General features: G+C 38.9%; 1 pseudogene; it reads right to left on the bottom strand.

Annotated features, from left to right (window-relative positions):
• Nucleotides 1-360: 360 nt before the first annotated feature.
• LOC134635280 (claudin-4-like) lies at nucleotides 361-946 on the bottom strand (annotated as a pseudogene).
• Between the last annotated feature and the right edge of the window lie 23,208 nt (nucleotides 947-24,154).

Raw genomic sequence — 24,154 nt, 5'->3', positions numbered from 1 at the left:
TTTAAGCCACACAATCATCTTTTATAGAAGTTTTGAATGCACATGCTTTTGATTTTTGCAAAGATCACAGAAAAAAAAGGAAAACTGTGTCCACAAGTTTATGGTAAACAGCATAAACAATAAACATGAAAAGAAAAAGTTTCTATAATGGTATAAAATACAACAAAATATATCAAGAATCAATTTACATCCTCAAATTGCCAATATTTCTGCCTATTTTAATTCGATTTCAGACTTTCTTATTCTACTGTATTCAACAGACTGCTGGATTTCTAAGCTTAGGTTAATATGAGTAACTAAATAATTTCTCTTTGTAAATAAGGCTTTTTACAAAGAGCAAGGGTTGGCGTACTTAACATTTTAGTCAGTTCCATCTTGGCAGATGAAGGAGCTGCAGAGAAGGCCTCCTCCCAGGAACAGAAGTGCTGTGGTGATCCAGCCAATATAAAGCGAGGTTCCCAGTTCCATTTTCAGAGAGACATCCAGAAAGTTGTTAAAATTATTCTGGATGGTGGTGGTGGTGGTCCAGCTGATTGGTATTAGCACAAAGATGCCTGCAATGAGAAGAGCAACTCCAGAAGCCATAGCTATTTTACTCCTTTCTATTTCGTCTGGCACAAAGTTGATGAATTTGCTCCCAGCAGCACCAAGCAGGATCCCAAAGACACAAATGATAACGGTAATAATAATGAACACTCTGGCAACCTCCAGGTCTTGACTTATATGCAAAAGTTTTTTTCTCATACTCTTTGCAGTCCACAATCTGTGCACTAAAGGTACTACAGACTTTCCACAAACCTTCAGTGAACATCTGGGAAGCAACGATGCTGGATTGCTGGAAGATTTTTGTGACTCTCCACTGTGGAAGTGCACAGATGACAATGGTCCCCACAAAGCTGATTATGGCCAAGGCCAAGCCTAGAAGGTGTCTTAAACCAGCCATCATAATGTAACTTTCTCTTTATCTCTTTATAGATGAAACATAGTGTGTCCTCGAGTAGTCATTCATCTGTGAGAGAAGATCTGAGCAGGAAGTGGGTTTTATGTGGGTTATTTATGCTCGAGGAAGAAGTTGACTGTGGCTTCCTCTCACTGGTGTTACACTGATTTTTCATATAAATATTGACAGCAGGGCTCCATGCACTTTATTATAAAATGTATAATGATTTTGGCATTATTTTGGCATGTGGTGACTGTGGCAGGCAAAGATTATCATCATCAATCAGTGTTAAATTGATTAATATTACTGCTGAATGTGTTTAAGACTGAGTTCTCTTCAATACTTCTTTTCTGTTTAAACAGAAAAACATTACATTAATGTTTTTCTGTTCTATAAATGTTTGTGGTGACTGTCCTGTAGGGACCAGTTATCTTTGGAGAAATCTGTGACATCTGAGGTTTTGTCAGAGGAATTCACTGCAGTCTGCTGAGGTACTGGCTCGGGTCGTGTCATCTTATGCACATGGCGTCTCTATAGGAGAGAGTGGGGTGAGTTGTGCCAGTTTTTACTTTAAAGACTTTAAAGTGAGGCCATGACAGCAATGTAATCCAAATAAAACATGTACATATAATTCAGGATGTTGTCCATCCCTGGAAACAATAACTGTGGATCTGAAATATCCTTTTTAAGAAATATAGCTTTCTGAAAAAAAGTTTCAGAAAGCTTGCGACACAACTTGCCTCGGTGCCGGGTAAGTTGTACCTTTGGAGAGAATAGCTTGGGGTAAATTGTGCCACAGATTATGAAAGTAAAACAGTATATTTTGATTTATCTGTAATGCAATATAAAGGATAGACAAATTTAACACAAAAGTACTTATCTAAGGTTTATTTAAGGTTATTTCACAACATCAGAGGTCAATTTTATACAAGCCAGTTCTACCACATGAGCCCATCAAAAGTCAGTTTTCTTAAGCAGGGCCTAGAGTCACATGACCTCATGTTCAAAACAAAATGACATTCAAATGAAGACGAAATTAATTGCAATTCTCTTCACAGCTCTGGCCTACTCGATAACATCAAATTGTTGATGTTACCCACTGCTGCCTTCTGGCTGTACCGCCAAGATTTTGTGGTGTAGGTAGTTGTTTTTTATGCACATCTTCTCTAATGACTCCATCATGATTTTCTTTGAAAGTGAAGATGGCTTTTCCATTCACAGACCTATTACTACTTTACCTAAAAACTTTGAAACAGTGTCGGCACCATCAACCATTCCACCATAGTTGTACGATTTGGTTTTGCTTGCAAAGTTCCCAATTACAATTACTTTCATTTAAATATGTCAAGCTATACTCTCTAAATAAGTAACCAACTTTGTTTCTCTGTGAGCTATCTGCATTCTGATAACTGATAATGAGTACGTCCTGGGGAAATAATTATTAATGTTCCCTATTATTTTTTCTTAATATTTGCACACTTAACCCAACCTGACCCTGCCTGTCCTCCACATTATAACTCCGGTCTATTTCGTTTTTTGGTCTTAAATTAATAATGTCAAAGTGATAAATTGTAACAAAATACAATCTACAATTACATTAAAATAATATATTTAAAATATTTATAAGTTTGGTGAAGTTGTGCCATTGGCACAACTTAAACCAGGCCCCTTGGCACAAATCACCCCAACCCTACCATTTTGACAAAAAAGTATCATCCAGCAGTTTTTAGCTAACATCATGCTAGGTGTATAGACTCGCAGTGTAGCTTACCAAAGCACTAAAACATCTGTGAAATGTTTTCAGACTTGTCAATAACTGTTCAGACAAAACAATCAAAAAACCTTGATGGTGGAAATTTTACTTTGAAAGGCCAAAAATCGTTTTTGAACTTAAATGTACTTAATTCTCAAGCAACAGGGCTCTCTTCTTTGCAAAAAAAAGAAACATACACACACAGAGCCACGCAGACACATTTGTTTGTTTGTTTTTTAATTTGTTTGGTTCGCTCTCTTTTTCTGTTTATTACTTGGAACTCTCAAACTTACATACACCAGTAGCTTGGTGCCATCTCCTGGTTGTGAGATGTATAAGACACATGTAGGTTCATACCTAACACCAATAATGTAAAGGCTGGATGCACATAATTAGCGTGAACTTTACTTTGGTACATTTTAAATTATGTCTATTTTACACCACTGCAATGCAGTAAATTTGGTGGCCTGCAATTTTTGAAGAAAAAAATACTTCAAAAACAGAGATGACTGAGGATTGCAGGAAACCTTTTTAGAGTTCTAGTTAAATGCAGAAGTTTCCTATCTGTGTTGGAAACTAAAAAAACAAAAACAAAAACGAGAAACAGAAAAATAATTTGTCCTAATAATTTGTTCTGAAAACAGCATTTTGTACAGAATTGCACTGCCTTAGTGGCAGCAGTGGGGTCAGGCACTAAGCCTGTGTGACCTCAAAAAGGTGGCAAACACACACTTTCTTAATTGCATTAATATATTTTATGTACTAAACATGTTTTTTGGCAATAAATATAAGAGCAACAGTTCTTCTACCCGAGGTCTAAAACATGCAAAAGAAACACACTATACATATAGTTATATTTTATTGTTATTAATTAATCAAACAGTCAACATAGTTTTTTCACCCAACAAAATACATTGTAACAGCGGTAGTCCGATATTAGACAGAACTGTCACATGATATTAAACAGAAGATTCAGCTCTGTAGACTTATAATGAGGTAGTTCATTTCAAGTTGTAGATTCAAGCTGCTCTTAATATTTTTGGCCGCCAGATGTCACCAAAGTAAAGAGCTTTGAGTAATTCGGTTTTTAGTACAAGAGTCAGTTGCTTCAGGAATCTTCATTTCCCCATCACTACTTAACTTTATACCAGATGTAATCACTCCATTCAGAAATGGAGCATGAAGTTCTTCTAAGGCAGGAATAGTCCTCCTGTGGACAGACCATCAGAACAGAGCAAGAACAGCAACACCAAATGACACTTACGGGAAATGGAGCTACAGCAGAGAGAGAAAGAAAGAAAAGAAAACCCAACCCTGACAGACTAGGTGTGTACTACCAAGTATGATTTTCTCTTTGGGGTGTCACTGTGCTTTTAACATTATTTTATTTGTAAAACCAGAGACCTGAAGGCAAATGAAGCAAAAGACGGAAGCATTTCTGTTCCTTTTAGGTCTGAAGCGCATCGTTTTAGCTTCTGAATCTTTAAGACAAGCACGGTTTGCGCAGGTGAAAGTCAGGACTAGTCCTTCAAAAAGCTGTTGTTAGCATAAAACTGTAGTGTTGCAGTGCTTGTGTCAGTTACTAGTGTAGTGTTTTATCTTACAATATAAAGAATATATGCAAATATATTTTATCTGAATTAGAAAAATGTGAATATATCTTCACACCACTACAAGTACATGCGATTGTTTTCCTTACATTTTCACACATTTATTAACATTTATTCTCAAATGTACTGATAAATATATTCAAATGTATTAAAAGAGCATAAATTCCTAGATTTTCTTTCAGTTTTGTGTAAAATGGAAGTAAACAACTGTCTCAAAGAAAACAAACGCTAAAAGCCTGCTGAAACGGAATCTCGGTGAACCAAAGAACATTGTTGACATCGGCTTTAATGATGATAGCCTCTAAATGAAATACACCTCTGTTACCCCCCACTCCAGCGACCGTAACAACCTCTTAAAGTTAAAGATGGGATGCTCGATTAGGCTTAGACTTTGGGTTTAAGCCTAAAGACTAAGTGTCGAGTTTAAGAAGTACAGGTGTTTGGAAACTCTCTGTGTTCAGAGAGTGGAATTACCGTCCACTCTCTGAACACCTGTATGTGGTTTAAAACCCTACCGACCTCGGAAAGCCCATGGGTGACTAACAAAGCTTGAAGCAAAAACAAAACAAAAAAACAACACCAACAAAAAAAACCCTAACCCCCGCCAAAAAAACCAGAAAACAAACGTGCAACAAGTTTTTTTATTCTTTTTAATAAGTCAGGAGTGGTAATTTATGAAAAGAAAAACAAAAACAAAAAAAACAAACACTAATCTTCATTTTCAATAAACTTAATAACACTTATTATACCATAAATGAAGTATTCCCCACAAACACAATTCAATATTATTTGTAATAAAAAATCTAATGTCAACATTCAACAAAAAAACTTTGAAATTTATTCAGTCTAAATCCTTTTGGTAGTTACTGTTTGACACAACAGATGTGTTGAAATACAGAAATTGACACTTTGTCAACTCTGACTTTTCTTCCATGACTTAAAAACCTAAAAACGTAGTTGTCTTTTTTAATGTATCATTTGTAAACTTAAAAACATACCGAGTCAAGCTTGGCAGTGTGGTCTTTGTTAACAGTTGTCATTTTATTCTACAATGTGAAACTCTCAAATGATGAGTCTTTTATAAAGTCATTTATAATATGTTTTTGACAGTTTTCTGTAATATTTCTTTTTGGCATTTTTCAACTTTTTATTCAATAGGCACAGTGTAAAGAGGACAGGAAAGCAGGGGCAGAGAGAGGGGAAGACATGCGGCAAAGGGCTGCGAGTGGGACTCAGACCACGCAGGCCGCTGGCATGTGATCACCTGCTTAAAGCTAACCGGTGCCCTATTGAGCCGTTTTAACAAAAACAAAAGAAAAACAAGCAAACAAACAAAAAAAACCAAACACCAAAAAGAGATGTAAAAGATTATTTTACATGCTCAGAAATATTAATTTTCATTTGAGATCAATTTTACTTATAAACAGTCAATCAAATATATTTATATTAAGAATGTAAAAACAATTCCATGATCATCAATTTTTAATCAATTTAATAAAGAGATGGTAATGAAAGATAAAACATACACTTAAACCAGTGGATACATAGTTGGAAATCATAGCAGTTTACCAAAAAAAGTCTGTCTCCACACAACAGAGTAAATAACAAAAGAATAAATGAAAAAAAAAAATAGGAAAGGTGGTTATAATGGTATAGGATACCTCGAAATAGATTCAGAATCAAGTTAGACAATCACAATCAAACTGCAAATATTTCTTTCTATTCTGATTTTATACTTTGTTAATCTACTCATTCCATTGACAAGCCTCAGCTGAAAGCTTTCATAAAACCTTTTTCTTATTTTCAAAAAACTGCTCGATGTATAAAAATAGGCCTTATTTAAAAAGCAATAAGTAAGGCCTTGCTTACAGAGTTGGAATAATGTTTTACTCAGTTCCATTTCTGGGGGAAAAGGAGCTGCAGACGAGGCCTCCTCCCAGGAACAGAAGGACGGTGGTGAACCAGCCAATGTAGAGCGCGGCGCCCAAATCCATCTTACGTCCCACATCATTAGGAGGAGGATCAGGAGAGTCGGCAGGATGAAAATTATCACTGATGGTGTTGGTGATCCAGCTGAGTGGTATGAGAAAAACGATACCTGCAATGAGGAAGGCAATTCCAGAAGTCAGAGCCATTTTGCTCCTTTGCCTTTCGCCTGGCACAAAGTTCATACAATGTCTCCCAGCCACACCAAGCAGAATCCCAAGGACCTCAATGATAATGACAATGATGATAAGTACTCTGGCAGCCTTCATGTCTTCAGATAACGGTATATAACCGTCGCCCCTGCACTGCTTTTGACCTGTTGGTGGGATTGCACATGTCTTCCACAAACCCTCCACAATGGATCCGGAAATTTTGTTCTTGAGAAAATATGTCGAAATTCTCCATGTGGGGAGAGCACAGCTAATGATGCTCCCCAGTGAGCCGATGCAGGCCAAAGCCAGGCCTAGAAGTGGTCTTTCGCAAGCTACCATAATGAAGCTCTGTGACTGTCTTCAAGAAGGAAAGGTGATGTGTTCAAAGGAGGTTCACTAATTTATCTGAAGAGCTGAGAAGGAAGTGGTTATTATTAATTTGGTTTAGTACTCGGAATTTGACTGTGGCCTCCTCTGTTCCTGTTCACACTTCTAAAGGAGATAAGAGCTGTTAGTGTTGCCTCTGAGTTGAAATTGGTTTCTAAAGAAAGTGACACATAATAGCAAAAAAAAAAAAAATAGCAAATTAATAATTAATAGCTAACTCAAATTAAATAATTTGAAAAATGCAAGGAGTATTTGGTTGGAACCTACTGAATGTGCATCATCAGTGCTGAAAAATGCCACATTTCTGTTACAATTATCATCTCAGTGTTAACTTTTTATTCATTAGAAGTTTGTCACAAAGAAGAAACAAAGTCACTAAGTACATTATTTCAGTGCAAATAAAGAAATCTACATTTGTTAAGGATCACTCAAATGTGTGAGATTTATTCACAGCAGATGGTAAAATAGTTTCCAGGAAGAACATTTAGCTTTCAGAGTGACTTTATTGATGGTTGTCGGTCATCTTGCTAAAAAAAACGTTTTTTTAAAAGTGTGTTTCATGCAGAGTGGCCAAATGTTCCCTGCCTAGATGCTGATTTTGTTTCATAAGCAAATAAGCAAAATCCAATAAGCAAATCCAATTTCCCTCGGGTTCAATATCCAAATTCCCTCGGGTTCAACCTTCAGGATCAATAAAGTTTTATTGAATTGAATTAAAATAGAGGAGCTTAGTGTTAGGGTTTGTTTCTTTACAAGAGACAAGACAAATATGCTCCAATCAAAGGTTTTCACAGTTTACTATCAAAAAGCTTAGAATGTCAAATTATTTTTACATTATATGTATTATATAGACAAGCAATCATCTGTGGGCCACTTGATCTTGTAACATTAGATCTTACTGTGACTGTGCTGACTAGTTACGGCTTTCGTGATCTTTCTGAAAAAAGCTCAAACTGAATCAAAATGAATCTGATTTGTGAGATCAGGGGCCTCTGCATGCACTGCACGCAAATGTGTGTGAAGAAGAACCACCTGTTGCCCTGTTTGCTTAGTTTTTACTACGGCAACATGTGTACTTCACAAAAACAACCATACAAACCAGCCACCACAAGTGCAACATTAAATCAGACCTTTTATCACACACTGAGGACAATCATTAATCTTTTTTTAATTTCTTTGATTTTCTTTCTCACTGTTTGTGCTGTCAAATATTAATTCTTGTATGTTTATTTTAATCTTTGTGTTTTTCTAAGAGTTTTCTTCTTTCGTTTGTCTCCTGAATTCCCCTACAGAAATATAATGATATGAATGTGACAGTTTTAAGCATGAGTGGAAAACATGAGGGACTAATGTTTCCTGTTTATTAATTATGAGACAGACTATGATGTTGGTGCTAGTAAACGGTGGTCAGATATAAAGCCATTCTTCTATAAAATGTAATCCATTACATCTTGGCCTAATTCACATCATAGTGACATCTTTTAATCTCTTAATAATATTAATTCAACCTGGATATTTTGGAACCAACGTGTAATAACAAAGACAACATGTTGTCTTAAAGCATATTCATAAGATACTCTGGCATTGCCAGGAGTCTTGTTTTTTATATTGTTAATCTCAATCCTTTTGAAGAAATGCTGTGTTTACATTAAAGTGGAAACTATGATTAAGAACTTCATATACCTGTGAGATCAGTAGTCTGTGTGTGTGTGTGGGAGTAATGATTGCATACAGAATATATTTCTGAAACAGCGGGAGAAATACGAGAAACAATATCCTGTGTGAAAAGCAGTTTCGCTGCAGCAGGATTTAGTGTGAGAAATACAACCACACAAAGCCAGGAACACATTAAGCACCAAACCAAACCTTTTAGTTGGGCTCAAAACATTTTGATTTCTGGTTCTTTTTCTAAATTTGCTGTGCATCACTACGGAATCGCCTCGGTGTGACCAACTATGGAAGCTCCAGTGACACCACGTCTGTCTGTAGCTGTGTCCCAAAACCTAGGCCGCATCCTTCGGGGAACAAAGGATGCGGCCTCCTTGAAGACAGTCACAGAGCTTTATAAAGGTGGCCTAGAGGGGACCACTTGCGTTATCTAGTACTCATGATATGTCATCAGTTGGAGATCAAGTACTGTTCCAATTCAAAGTACGCATCAAGTTGAGAACACAAAAAATTCCTGGATGTATTCTCGCTCTGCCCGTTTTATCGAGCATGCATCGGTGGTGACTTGTGTGTACTTAGTACAGCTAAATATCCCAGAATGCATTTAGTCCAAAACTCAAACGTGGCAATGGTGGAAGAGCACGGCTAAAAAAAGTTTAAATATTACTCTTTCTGGGTCAGAAAGTGAACTTTAAAAAAGGTGTTAGCTTGTTATCTACAGCTGCTTTTAGTACTATTGATATTCATTTAGACTCTTTGTAGCAGCGGCCGGTAATAAACCAGTCCTCATAAAGGAACAGTGCTCTTTAATGAATTCAGCACAGACTTTACATCATAGAGGTAACATGGAGACACATCAAGTTATCAGTAAGCCATCTAACTATATTCTAACTCTAAAACTTTACCGACTCCGCTTTACTCTTATTTCACAACACCACCCTCTAGTGGTGCAATATGGTATAATCATTACAGGTGCTGTCACAACAATTGTAAACGATCCAGTTCTGCTGAAACTTAAGTCCTCACAGCAAACGGGAGACGTTGCAGCTTCTGACAGACAGGTTTGACTGTTGGGTCAACTTTCACTTTATGCACAAAGGCACGAACACAGCCAACATCTGGGGCAACAGGGATGCAAGAAGCAGGTGATGGGTTTGTAGACATCACAGAAGCAGTAGGATCGGTACATGGAGGTAGAACAGTATTCCCTGCAATGCTGACATTCAGCGCTTGCATCAGATCTCTTGCAAGAAGAGGAGTTCCTTTTTTTACAACAAAGAACACAGCTGAGGCGGATGCATTTCCTTTGCTCACTGTGACTTGTAGGCAGCCTAACACAGGGATTGTTTTTTTTTGTGTATGTAATCAGTTGAAGGTCAGGTAGTTTTAGTGGCGTATCACTGAAGTGCTCTTTGTAGATCTGGTTAGGCAAGATAGAAACTGCAGAACCTGTGTCCACAATCAGTTCAATGTCCTTAGCTGATGAGGTAGGTGTGCTCACATTTATGCTGCATTGCAATCCTTTTGATGCATGTGAAGGATTTGGTATGTAAAGGACTGTGAGTTTTGGTAAATGGACTTCCTGTACATCTCTTGTTTTGGATGAGCAGCAGACACGAGCAAAATGTCCAGTTTTACGACACAGTTTACAAGTAGCTTTGGCAGCAGGACATTGACGAAAGTTGGCTAAATGACTGTTTGAACCACATCTAAAACAGTTCTTAGATGGTTTCGTTGCATGAGATGGCTTTGCAGGGTGAGCATTGGATTTGTGTTTCCTCTGCATGGAGTGCAAGTGAGACTGCACAGCTTGGACTGGAGTACTGCTGTCTGCAGCTATGGATTTAGCTTGTTGAACTGCAGATTCCATTTGTGTTGCCAGTGTAACAGCTTTATCTAGTGTCAAATCAGGTTCAAGCTAGTCTTTCTCTTATGCTGGGGCTAGACACATGTTCAATTAGCTGATCATGGACCATTTCTTCTGTCCTGTCATCAAACTCACATTTAGAAGCAAGGTCACACAAGCTGGCCACATACTGGATAACAGCCTCATGTGAAGTGTCATGGTCTGGGTGTGTGGCTGTAAAATTCCATTGAAGGTCTGGATCTCCCTGGTATCCACCCATGGGCAGGGCCTACAGCCTCCCTCACCTGAAGCTGATTGAGGCAATCAGGTTGGAGATTTTAGCTGCTTGCTGACACTGCTTCCTCGTCAGTTCGTCAACTACCCTATGTTGGTAACCAGGCCTCACGCTTCATGTTCGTGACTCTCAAGTGCTCTACTAACCTTGTAATCTCGTGTTCTAGTTACTCCAGGAAAACTCCATCACACTGAACCACTCATCTTGGAAATCTGGTTAACCCGCCAGCTCTCGGAATCATCTCCTTGACTCACCTGCCTGCCCTCCTGCCCTTACACCACCTCGGGACCTTCACCACTCAGGACAGCTGCCACACACCACCTAACCCACCTGGACCACACCACCTCTCCCTCAACGCTTCCATCTCCCACCTGCACATACGTACCTAATCACCAGCCAGCTGCCGTTGCTTTCTTGGACCTGTCCCCTTGCTTATCCCTCTCCCCTGGCCAAGACCCTCACGCCCCATATATCAAGCCTTAAATCAAGTACTAACATAAACGTCGTTTTGGTGTTAGTTAATAAACCTTTGTTAAACCCTTTACTCTGCCTCCACCTTGGCTTTCCTGCACGTGGGTTTGATTTTTGGTGCTCGGCCTCCGGCCGTTTTGTGACAGTACAAACTGGCCATGTGAAGAACAAACCCAGCAGACCCAATGTGGGCGGCACTCGCTAAGCAGAGGGCCATTCTAGGAACTCACGAGCGGGCCTTACAAACACTTAGTGCTCAGTGTCAGGTAATCAGTGAGTCACAGGAAAAGATATTAGCCTCCATGCAGCAGCTTCAATCTGCGCTGCCATCTCAGCCAAGTATGTCCACCAATTCCCCGCCTGAGCGCGCTAACGTCCCTGTTTTTCCTCCACCACCACCCCCAGCTCAGCTAATCATGTCTGCTCCTGTGTTTCGCGATGCTGCGTTCCAGGTAACGGTATATAACTGTCCCCCCTGCACTGCTTTTGACCTGTTGGTGAGATTGCACATGTCTTCCACAAACCCTCCACAATGGATAAGGACATTTTGTTCTCGAGAAAGAGTGTCGTGACTCTCCATGTGGGGAGAGCACAGCTAATGATGCTCCCCAGTGAGCCGATGCAGGCCAAAGCCAGGCCTAGAAGTGGTCTTTCGCAAGCTACCATAATGAAGCTCTGTGACTGTCTTCAAGAAGGAAAGGTGATGCGTTAAAAGGAGGTTCAGGAATTTACCTGAAGAGCTGAGAAGGAAGTGGTTATCATTTAGTTTTAATACTCAGAATTTGACTGTGGCCTCCTCTGTTCCTGTTCACACTTCTAAAGGAGATAAGAGCTGTTAGTGTTACCTCTGAGTTGAAATTGGCCTCTAAAGAAAGTGACACATAATAGCAAAAAAAAAAAAAAAAAAAAATAGCACACAAAATCCTAACTCAAATTAAATAATTTGAAAAATGCAAGTAGTATTTGATTGGAACCTACTGAATGTGCATCATCAGTGCTGAAAAATGCCACATTTCTGTTACAATTATCATCTCAGTGTTAACTTTTTATTCATTAGAAGTTTGTCACAAAGAAGAAACAAAGTCACTAAGTACATTATTTCAGTGCAAATAAAGAAATCTACATTTGTTAAGGATCACTCAAATGTGTGAGATTTATTCACAGCAGATGGTAAAATAGTTTCCAGGAAGAACATTTAGCTTTCAGAGTGACTTTATTGATGGTTGTAGGTCATCTTGCTGAAAAAAACGTTTTTTTAAAAGTGTGTTTCATGCAGAGTGGCCAAATGTTCCCTGCCTAGATGCTGATTTTGTTTCATAAGCAAATAGAGGAGCTTAGTGTTAGGGTTTGTTTCTTTACAAGAGACAAGACAAATATGCTCCAATCAAAGGTTTTCACAGTTTATTATCAAAAAGCTTAGAATGTCAAATTATTTTTACATTATATGTATTATATAGACAAGCAATCATCTGTGGGCCACTTGATCTTGTAACATTAGATCTTACTGTGACTGTGCTGACTAGTTACGGCTTTCGTGATCTTTCTGAAAAAAACGTCTTGATGCATTCTCAATCATCCAGGAAAGTAAATCTCCAAAAGTTGATTCTGTTCATCTGGACGTAGCGTTTTGTGGGAGAAACGTTTCGTCACTCATCCAAGTGACTTCTTCAGTCTCAGCTGACTGCAGGTTTCCCCAAACCTTATAAACAGTACAGGATGGATGGATTGCCAGGATTTATACATCGGGGAAACCAAACAACCTCTGGCGAAGCGGATGGCACAACACAGAAGAGCAACCTCATCAGGCCAGGACTCTGCAGTTTATTTACACCTACAGGCCAGTGGACACTCTTTCAATGATGAGGATGTACACATCCTGGACAGGGAGGAACGCTGGTTTGAGTGCGGAGTCAAGAAGGCCATTTACGTGAAGAGGGAAAGACCATCTCTGAATCGAGGAGGGGGCCTAAGGGTACATCTTTCGCCATCTTACAACGCTGTGATTGCAGCCATTCCCCAACTCTCTGTGAATGGTACTCATGGCCATTGATCAGTGTTCTTTGATCAGTGGGTTTTGGTCAGTGATTGTTGATCAATGGTCATGGGAATTTGCATAATTATGATTAAGGAACTGACCTCACAGCCCATTGTTCCTTCAGTGGGCTGGTTTCAGTCATTATGCAAATGTACTGTTTATAAGGTTTGGGGAAACCTGCAGTCAGCTGAGACTGAAGAAGTCACTTGGATGAGTGACGAAACGTTTCTCCCACAAAACGCTACGTCCAGATGAACAGATTCAACTTTTGGAGGTTTCTGAAAAAAAGCTCAAACTGAATCAAAATGAATCTGATTTGTGAGATCAGGGGCCTCTGCATGCACTGCACGCAAATGTGTGTGAAGAAGAACCACCTGTTGCCCTGTTTGCTTAGTTTTTACTACGGCAACATGTGTACTTCACAAAAACAACCATACAAACCAGCCACCACAAGTGCAACATTAAATCAGACCTTTTATCACACACTGAGGACAATCATTAATCTATTTTTAATTTCTTTGATTTTCTTTCTCACTGTTTGTGCTGTCAAATATTAATTCTTGTATGTTTATTTTAATCTTTGTGTTTTTCTAAGAGTTTTCTTCTTTCGTTTGTCTCCTGAATTCCCCTACAGAAATATAATGATATGAATGTGACAGTTTTAAGCATGAGTGGAAAACATGAGGGACTAATGCTTCCTGTTTATTAATTATGAGACAGACCATGATGTTGGTGCTAGTAAACGGTGGTCAGATATAAAGCCATTCTTCTATAAAATGTAATCCATTACATCTTGGCCTAATTCACATCATAGTGACATCTTTTAATCTCTTAATAATATTAATTCAACCTGGATATTTTGGAACCAACGTGTAATAACAAAGACAACATGTTGTCTTAAAGCATATTCATAAGATACTCTGGCATTGCCAGGAGTCTTGTTTTTTATATTGTTAATCTCAATCCTTTTGAAGAAATGCTGTGTTTACATTAAAGTGGAAACTATGATTAAGAACTTCATATACCTGTGAGATCAGTAGTCTGTGTGTGTGTGTGGGAGTAATGATTGCATACAGAATATATTTCTGAAACAGCGGGAGAAATACGAGAAACAATATCCTGTGTGAAAAGCAGTTTCGCTGCAGCAGGATTTAGTGTGAGAAATACAACCACACAAAGCCAGGAACACATTAAGCATCAAACCAAACCTTTTAGTTGGGCTCAAAACATTTTGATTTCTGGTTCTTTTTCTAAATTTGCTGTGCATCACTACGGAATCGCCTCGGTGTGACCAACTACGGAAGCTCCAGTGACACCACGTCTGTCTGTAGCTGTGTCCCAAAACCTAGGCCGCATCCTTCGGGGAACAAAGGATGCGGCCTCCTTGAAGACAGTCACAGAGCTTTATAAAGGTGGCCTAGAGGGGACCACTTGCGTTCTCTAGTACTCATGATATGTCATCAGTTGGAGATCAAGTACTGTTCCAATTCAAAGCACGCATCAAGTTGAGAACGCAAAAAAATCCTGGATGTATTCTCGCTCTGCCCGTTTTATCGAGCATGCATCGGTGGTGACTTGTGTGTACTTAGTACAGCTAAATATCCCAGAATGCATTTAGTCCAAAACTCAAACGTGGCAATGGTGGAAGAGCACGGCTAAAAAAAGTTTAAATATTACTCTTTCTGGGTCAGAAAGTGAACTTTAAAAAAGGTGTTAGCTTGTTATCTACAGCTGCTTTTAGTACTATTGATATTCATTTAGACTCTTTGTAGCAGCGGCTGGTAATAAACCAGTCCTCATAAAGGAACAGTGCTCTTTAATGAATTCAGCACAGACTTTACATCATAGAGGTAACATGGAGACACATCAAGTTATCAGTAAGCCATCTAACTATATTCTAACTCTAAAACTTTACCGACTCCGCTTTACTCTTATTTCACAACACCACCCTCTAGTGGTGCAATATGGTATAATCATTACAGGTGCTGTCGCAACAATTGTAAACGATCCAGTTCTGCTGAAACTTAAGTCCTCACAGCAAACGGGAGACGTTGCAGCTTCTGACAGACAGGTTTGACTGTTGGGTCAACTTTCACTTTATGCACAAAGGCACGAACACAGCCAACATCTGGGGCAACAGGGATGCAAGAAGCAGGTGATGGGTTTGTAGACATCACAGAAGCAGTAGGATCGGTACATGGAGGTAGAACAGTATTCCCTGCAATGCTGACATTCAGCGTTTCCATCAGATCTCTTGCAAGAAGAGGAGTTCCTTTTTTTACAGCAAAGAACACAGCTAAGGCGGATGCATTTCCTCTGCTCACTGTGACTTGTAGGCAGCCTAACACAGGGATTGTTTTCTTTGTGTATGTAATCAGTTGAAGGTCAGGTGGTTTTAGTGGCCTATCACTGAAGTGCTCTTCGTAGATCTGGTTAGGCAAGGGTATAAAATAGTTCAAACATTTATATGTGGATGGTGTTTTCGATAGTTTACCCAATTTGTCTTCTCGTTATATCCCTATTACCCATTTGTTTTGCTATTTTCAAATTCGAAATTTTGTTGCCAAGTGTTTCCCAAATTTCCCCTGTTTACCTCCAGAACAGCAGTGGGAAACTATGTTATCATTTATTCCTCATCACAGAGGAACCATTTCGAAACTCTATGATGCTATTCTGTCTTTTAGTAACCACTCTAATGTTAAGCTTAAGTGTACATGGGAAGGAGAACTAGGAATTCGAATACATGAGGAGTCTTGGGAACAGGCTATTGCGAGGGTACAATCTTCCACCTCCTGTGCTCGTCTTGGACTTATTCAATTTAAGGTCATACACAGGGTGCATTTCTCTAAGTCTAGACTTTCTGAATTGTATCCAGAAGTGGAAAATAAATGTGATAAATGCCATGGTTCTCCTTGTCACCTTAGCCACATGTTTTTTCTGTGTCCTAAACTACAAGGTTTCTGGACAGGGTATTTTGCTATTATGTCAACTGTTCTTGGGGTAACTCTTCGTCCTTGTCCTCTGATTGCTGTATTTGGGATTCCTGATTGCTCATTTACACTTGATTCCACACAAAAGGATATTATAGCCTTCACATCCCTATTAGCGAGACGTCTAATATTGTTGCATTGGAAGTCTGTTAAGTATCCTACTATTTCCCAGTGGCTTAAAGATGTCATGTTTTTTTTAAAACTTGAAAAAATTAAATATACGTTGAGAGGTTGCACAGCCAAATTTTTTCACAAGTGGCAACCCTTTATCTTATATTTTACTAGTCTAGAGGTATTGTCTGTTTAAATGTACTTCTGTTATTGTTATATTCCTGTAATATGTTTGACGGTTGTGTTGATCTGTGTGGGACTGGGGGGAGGGGGGTTCTTTGTTTTAGAATGCGTTTTTGTTTAGTTGTTTTTTCTTCATATATATAAGTATATTTATTTAGGAAAATGAAGAAAGGTTAATTGTATTTCGGTAACTGCAAGTACTGTTGTTTTCTTTTTTCAATAAAAATATTTTCAAAAAAAAATTAATGAAGCCCACCATGTTGGTCCAATACTAGATACCATTATACATCATATTACTGTGTATATTACTGTGTAATACCCACGAAGCAAACTTTGAATATGCTGAGCATGAGGTCCCATCAACAAACTGTAAACAAACATCTACCAGACTTCTGTGTTGGAAGAGGTAATGCCTAAAAATAGGACTGTTTCTCCCATCAAGGATCTGTGGAGTGTGTTAAATTGTGGTATAGGCAGCAGTCATTGAAATATTACCCCCCAAAGCCAAATGCAGAGGAAAGGGCAGCTCATACATACCAGGCCCACTGAACTACTACACCTAGAAAGGAGAGGAGGGCTTCCCAATCCAGCAACAACGGGTGACACATCATGCCAGCAATTTCTACCATACAAATGGCTCAAGTCAAAGATTAGGTCCAAAACGACCAACACATCAAACATTCAATACATATCTCTTCTGTTGTATTATACTCGCCCAGACAGCGAGTGGTAAACCTCACATCCCAGTACAAACAGGAGACACTCCAAGCAAGAGGCCTCTCAGTGCACAAACAAGTTGGATTAAGCAGACGGGAAATGCGACTGCCAGTGAGCACAGAGCAATGACTGTAGAAATCAGATAACAGATTTTCTACAGTCATTGGCATAAAGAAGCAGGTGACAGAGCCTTATATACACAGCACACCTGCTTGCAATAGGTCAGCAGATTCAAAATGCTGCAGATCACTCATTGAGAGCAGGTTTAAATCATCCTTCTACATTATTAAAACCTTTCCCCCATGAAAGAGAGAATCCTCTTGCTGTTCAAACAGGGTGTGTGAAATGCACAACGCCTGTTGCTACATTTTCAGTATAGTTAAATTTTATGTATAGTCCACCTGGTTAGTACAACCACATGTGTCAGTTCACTTAAGTAGCAGTTTTAACATGTTCATTTCCACAGAAAATGAGCACAGCGGGTAACAATTACAGGTTACCTGGGTTACCTGTGGTTGTTTACATCCTCTGAGTGCCTGCTGATGTTTCTAGTCATAATGGTGGGTATTGAAAATTTGATCTATTTTCAAACAATAAGAAAGCATGTAGATGTACAGTATTTTTTGGATGTCAAGCACATGAAGCATACTTTTTAACCAGTGTCTAATACACGTAGGCTACAGGAAATTAATAATGTGAATAGAAAACATGGACAGAAAGTGTGAGAATTTTAATAATTAATAGAGAGACCATGCTGTGTGTGCGCAGTAAAGATGAACATTGGTCAGTTATAAAGGGATGTGCAATGTGTGTAAAACGTAATCCACTAGCTTAGGGCTATTGTCCCACTTGGTTTTCTCAGAAATTTACCAAGGAGTCTTTCTCAGGTTGTTGTCATTATGTTTTCTTGTGCTGACCTTTATGCTTTGATTTATTTTATTTGCTCAAAGATTTGTTGTCATTGTGCAGACTCCTCTTTTAGTTATTTTTCTTATTATTATCATTATTATTGTTGTTTTTAAGTTGCCTTTCTGACTGACTGCAAGTACAACCTGATTTTCTTGAGTTAAACAATCTAGTTTGAAAGATACTAAATTTTTATAAGTGTAAATTATAGATTTATCTGCCGGTGTTAATTAAATTTAATTACTTATTTAATTAAACAATATTTTTGTTCAAGTGGAAATCTAAAATGAATGTCATGAATACATATTAACAAATGTACTTAAAAACAATAAACAAATCTGTGCTGTACTTGTTAATATTTGTTTTCTTCAGGTCTTCTTCTGTCTTTTAAAGATAGAAAATATGTCCCGAACAAAAATATTTTTTCAGAGTTTTTATTTAGGCTTTTGACATTAAAACAGAGACAATGACATAAAAACATTTGCAACATATGATCATTTGCAACATATGAGAATCCAGTGGAGAATTGAGAAAAATGAATCTTACTTTGAACTAAATTGTATGGTATACAATCAAGCAATAAGAGTTAAAAGCAACAACAACACCAACTCAAAAGTAAAGTATTCAAAGAGTAAATGAAAATCACATTATCATCAATATTGAAGCAATTTATCAAAGAAATAGTTATCAAGCTTAGACTTGATACACATTCTATAGGCATGTTAGATGCCTATAAATAAAGATAAAGGAAGAACGTAAGTTACACACTCAGTGCTAACATTTCTCCTTATTTGCATTACATTTCAGGCTGTATTATTATACTGAAGGGAAAAACAGAAGATCATAATTATGAAATAATTATGAAAACATTTCTTTTGTTTCCAATAGGCTGGCGGATTTCTAAAAGCAAGCCTTACATAGCTGAGATAATTAATGCATTACACAGAGTGAGCACTGAACTACTTAACTGTACATTCAGTATGACAGTATCATTCCTGCCGGTACAGGAGCAGGCCTCCTCCCAGGAACAGAAACCCAGTAGTGAACCAGCCAATGTAAAGTGAGGCTCCCAGCTTTACGCTGACACTACTGTCATGTCTGAGCTTGTAGGAATCAAGAATGATGATGTTGGCCATCCAGCAGACAGGTATGAACACCAAGAAACCTGCAATGATGAAGACAACTCCGGAAGCAAAGTCCACTTTGCGTTTTTGCCCATCATCCAACATGAAGTTAATGCGCTTGTTCCCGGCCACACCAAGCAGGATTCCAAATATCCCACTGATGATCGCGATAATGACGAGTGCTCTGATAGCTTTCATGGTGTCATCTACCTGTACTGTAAAAACTTCATACCCAACGCATTCCATCTTGCCTGTGGCATATATTGTACAGATTTTCCATAAACCATGCCATGCCCCATAAATTCCATGATTGTACACAGTATTAATGAAGACTTTCCAGGCAGGGAGAGCACAGATCATGATGGTCCCCAATACACCGTTGATGGCTAAAGCCAAACCCAAAATCTGTCCTCTACCACCATCCATAATGAAGCTCTTTAATCTCTTCAAAACAGTAAGTTGGTGTGTTCTTAAGAGCTGCGGTAATTGATCTTGTTAGTAACTGCTCATCAGGCAGAGTTTTTATGCATCCTAAACACTCAGCGCAAATGGGTTGTGGCTTTCTCACCCACTTGGGGCTGTGTCCTTATGAAGCCTGTGTTGAGGCCCTTATCATCCATCCATCCATCCCTCCCTCCCTCCCTCTCTCTCTCTCTCTCTCTCTCTCTCTCCATCCGGTGGAAGGAGGGCGATACTGCAGGTCACTCCCTAGCCCCTGGTGCACACAGGGGGAGCTGATGATAGATAATAAGATAAGATAAACTTTGATTAATCCCACAAGTGGGAAATTTCTTTGGTCACAGCAGAAAGTGGACAGTACAAAGTTAAGAGCAGCAAAAATTAAGAAAAAAAAACTGAATAGAAGATAAGATAGAATAACATACTATACAAAATACAGGGTGGGCCATTTATATGGATACACCGTAATAACATGGGAATGGTTGGTGATATTAAAGTCCTGTTTGTGGCACATTAGTATATGTGAGGGGGCAAACTCCTCAAGATGGGTGGTGACCATGTTGGCCATTTAGAAGTCGGCCATCTTGGATACAACTTTTGTTTTTTCAATAGGAAGAGGACCATGTGACACATCAAACTTATTGGTAATGTCACAAGAAAAACAATGGTGTGCTTGGTTTCAACGTAACTTTATTCTTCAGATTCTATCAGATTGGTGGCCTGACAGAAACTGCACAGAAATCATCTGTGCTATAAAGCGGGACTCTCACAGTGCAAGAATTCATTACTGGGTATTTCATTCACAATGTCACACTATGATTCAGCTGAGCAGGAATCTTTTCTTTTCAATTTCAGCTTCCCTGATGTAGCCATCATAGCAAAAATACAGCTGTTAAGAAGCATCGCCTCACTACTGGCTCAAAACACAGAAATCAGCATATCCAACATCACAACGCCAACTAAAAAACGTGTTTGCTTGTGTATCTGATCTTGACATTGACATTCAGCCAACAAAGGTTTAAAGAACCCCTTCCTCTGAAAGGCAAAGTAGTTACATTTTCTATCCTGTTAATGGACAGCATCTGTTTTATGCAGTTATAAACTCGCTAATTGTTCCAGTGAGTTTGGATAAATTATTGGGAAATGCTATTGTACACACTAATCTCCCCAGTTTAGTACAGACTAGCATCCAAACAGTTGTTAATTAACTATTAGTTGGATGAAGGACTTTAGACTGATCTCTACGTTGTATTTAAGTTTTCCAAAGTTTAAAATCACCACCTTGTACATCTGGAACATGTGAAAAATAAATCCACCGGTGTAGAGAACCATTTATTTCTAAAACAGATAAATTCACCACAGAAGGTGATGCGATGACTTAAAATGTTTTTTGGTGTGTCTTGTATATTTTAAAGATGTTTCATTTGTGATTATTACAAATAAGTTTCACTGTATCCGACAAACAAAGTTCATATCAGCTGTGCTTTTTAAACTGTGTCTTCTGCAAACCACTTTGCAACCAACCTTCTTTTTCAATTTGCCAATTACTTCTATGTGGACGTTGAGTTCGGAACTACAGTGCTGGGAATCTTTGATTTGAACATTTTCAGGTTCAGGTATTTAATTTGTAACTGTAGTTAGATTTGTTCTCATGAATTGAAGAAACAACAGAAAACCTTTGGGTGGCGCTGTCACTTGGTGTTTCGCTCGCTCTGCGGTAGAGTATCACTTCCTGTTCCTGCTCAAACACAGTGGTGTTTCTGAGTAGCTTTTCTGCTTAGCAATTTAATTGAAATCTTTTGATACATCCCTTTTTCATAGTATAATCTTAACGTGCTTCATCTGAATCACCCTTTCTGTGTGCTCACTACCTAATTTATAGCCAAAGTATTCACTCACTGTCTCTTTACTGTTTCGCTAGCTTAGCTTAGCTCGTAGCTGACTCGTTAGCACCATGGCTACTTCACCTGTCCCTGTTGCACTTTCCTGCTCATTGTGTCAGATGTTTAGTTACTCCTCGGCCTCCTTTAGCAGTAATGATACCTGTAACAAATGTAGCATATTTGCAGCTCTGGAGGCCAGGATTACTGAATTGGAGACTCGGCTTCGCACCCTTCATTCACCCGTAGCTAGTCAGGCCCCTGTAGCTGGTGCAGCCGAAGATAGCGTAGGCCCCGCTAGCTGTTCCCCGGCAGACCCCAAGCAGCTGGGGAACGAGGGCGGTTGGGTGACGGTGAGGAGGAAGCATAGTCTTAAACTGAAGCCCCAGGTACACCACCAACCTGTTCATGTGTCTAACCGTTTTTCCCCACTCGGCGACACACCCGCCGGGGGTCAAACTCTGGTAATTGGTGATTCTGTTCTCAGACATGTGAAGCTAGAGACACCGGCAACCATAGTCAATTGCCTTCCAGGGGCCAGAGCAGGCGACATTGAAGGAAATTTAAAACTGCTGGCTAAGGGTAAACGTAAATACAGTAAGATCATAATTCACGTCGGCAGTAATGACACCCGGTTACGCCAATCGGAGGTCACTAAAATCAATATTGAATCGGTGTGCAACTTTGCCAAAACAATGTCGGACTCTGTAGTTTTCTCTGGTCCCCTCCCCAATCAGACCAGGAGTGACATGTTTAGCCGCATGTTCTCCTTAAATTGCTGGCTGTCTGAGTGGTGTCCCAGAAACGATGTGGGCTTCATAGATAATTGGCAAACCTTCTGGAGGAAACCTGGTCTTGTTAGGAGAGACGGCATCCATCCCACTTTGGATGGAGCAGCTCTCATTTCTAGAAATATGGACAAATTTATTAAACCCCCCAAAATCTGACTATCCAGAGTTGGGACCAGGAAGCAGAGTTGCAGTCTTACACGCCTCTCTGCAGCTTCTCTCCTCCCGCTACCCCCCCAAAAAACCATCTCCATTGAGACTGTGTCAGCTCCCAAACAGACAAAAAACAAACCAAAAACCAGCAATAAAAAACTTAAACATAAAAAATCAAAAAGAAAGAACAATACAGAATCCACATCTGAACCAAAGAGTAAAACAGTGAAATGTGGATTATTAAATATTAGGTCTCTCTCCTCCAAGTCTCTGTTAGTACATGACTTAATAATTGACCAACAAATCGATTTACTCTGCCTTACAGAAACCTGGTTGCAGCAGGATGATTATGTTAGTTTAAATGAATCAACACCCCCGAATCATTCTAACTACCAGAAACCTCGAAGCACAGGCCGAGGGGGCGGTGTGGCAGCAATTTTTCACACCAGTCTATTAATTAACGAAAGACCAAGACAGACTTTTAATTCATTTGAAAGCCTGATGCTTAGCCTTGTCCACCCCAGCTGTAAAACTCAGAAACCAGTCTTACTTGTTATCATCTATCGTCCACCTGGGCCTTACACAGAGTTTCTCTCTGATTTCTCAGACTTTTTATCTGATTTAGTGCTCAACTCAGATAAAATAATTATTGTGGGTGATTTTAACATCCATGTAGATGCTAAAAATGACAGCCTCAAAATTGCATTTAATCTGTTATTAGACTCAATTGGCTTCTCTCAAAATGTAAAAGAACCCACCCACCACTTTAATCACACTCTAGATCTTGTTTTAACATATGGCATAGAAACTGAACATTTAACAGTGTTTCCTGAAAACCCTCTGCTGTCTGATCATTTCCTGATAACATTTACATTTACAATAATTGATTACACAGCAGTGGAGAGTAGACTTTATCAAACTAGATGTCTTTCTGATAGTGCTGTAACTAAGTTTAAGAATATAATCCACCCACTGTTATCATCTTCAATGCCCTGTACCAACATAGAGCAGGGCAGCTATCTGAACGCTACTCCAACAGAGGTCGATTATCTTGTTAATAATTTTACCTCCTCACTACGTACGACTCTGGATACTGTAGCTCCAGTGAAAACTAAGGTCTCAAATCAGAAGTACCTGACTCCGTGGTATAATTCTCAAACACGTAGCCTAAAGCAGATAACTCGTAAGCTGGAGAGGAAATGGCGTGTCACAAATTTAGAGGATCATCATTTAGCCTGGAGAAATAGTTTGCTGCTTTATAAGAAAGCCCTCCGCAAAGCCAGAACATCTTACTATTCGTCACTGATTGAAGAAAATAAGAACAACCCCAGGTTTCTCTTCAGCACTGTAGCCAGGCTGACAAAAAGTCAGAGCTCTACTGAGCCAACAATCCCTTTAACGTTAACTAGTAATGACTTCATGAACTTCTTCAGAAATAAAATTTTTATCATTAGAGAAAAAATTACCAATAATCATCCCACAGATGTAATATCGTCTACAGCTACTTTTAGTACCATTGATGTTAAGTTAGACTCTTTTTCTCCAATCGATCTTTCTGAGTTAACTTCAATAATTACTTCCTCCAAACCATCAACGTGTCTTTTAGACCCCATTCCTACAAAACTGCTCAAAGAAGTCCTGCCATTAATTAATTCTTCAATCTTAAATATGATCAATCTATCTCTAATAATTGGCTATGT

Source organism: Pelmatolapia mariae, linkage group LG10_11 (assembly GCF_036321145.2).
Source record: "Pelmatolapia mariae isolate MD_Pm_ZW linkage group LG10_11, Pm_UMD_F_2, whole genome shotgun sequence".
NCBI lineage: Eukaryota > Metazoa > Chordata > Actinopteri > Cichliformes > Cichlidae > Pelmatolapia > Pelmatolapia mariae.
Note: the sequence above shows the minus strand (reverse complement) of the source record. Positions and strands in the feature narration are given on the sequence as shown.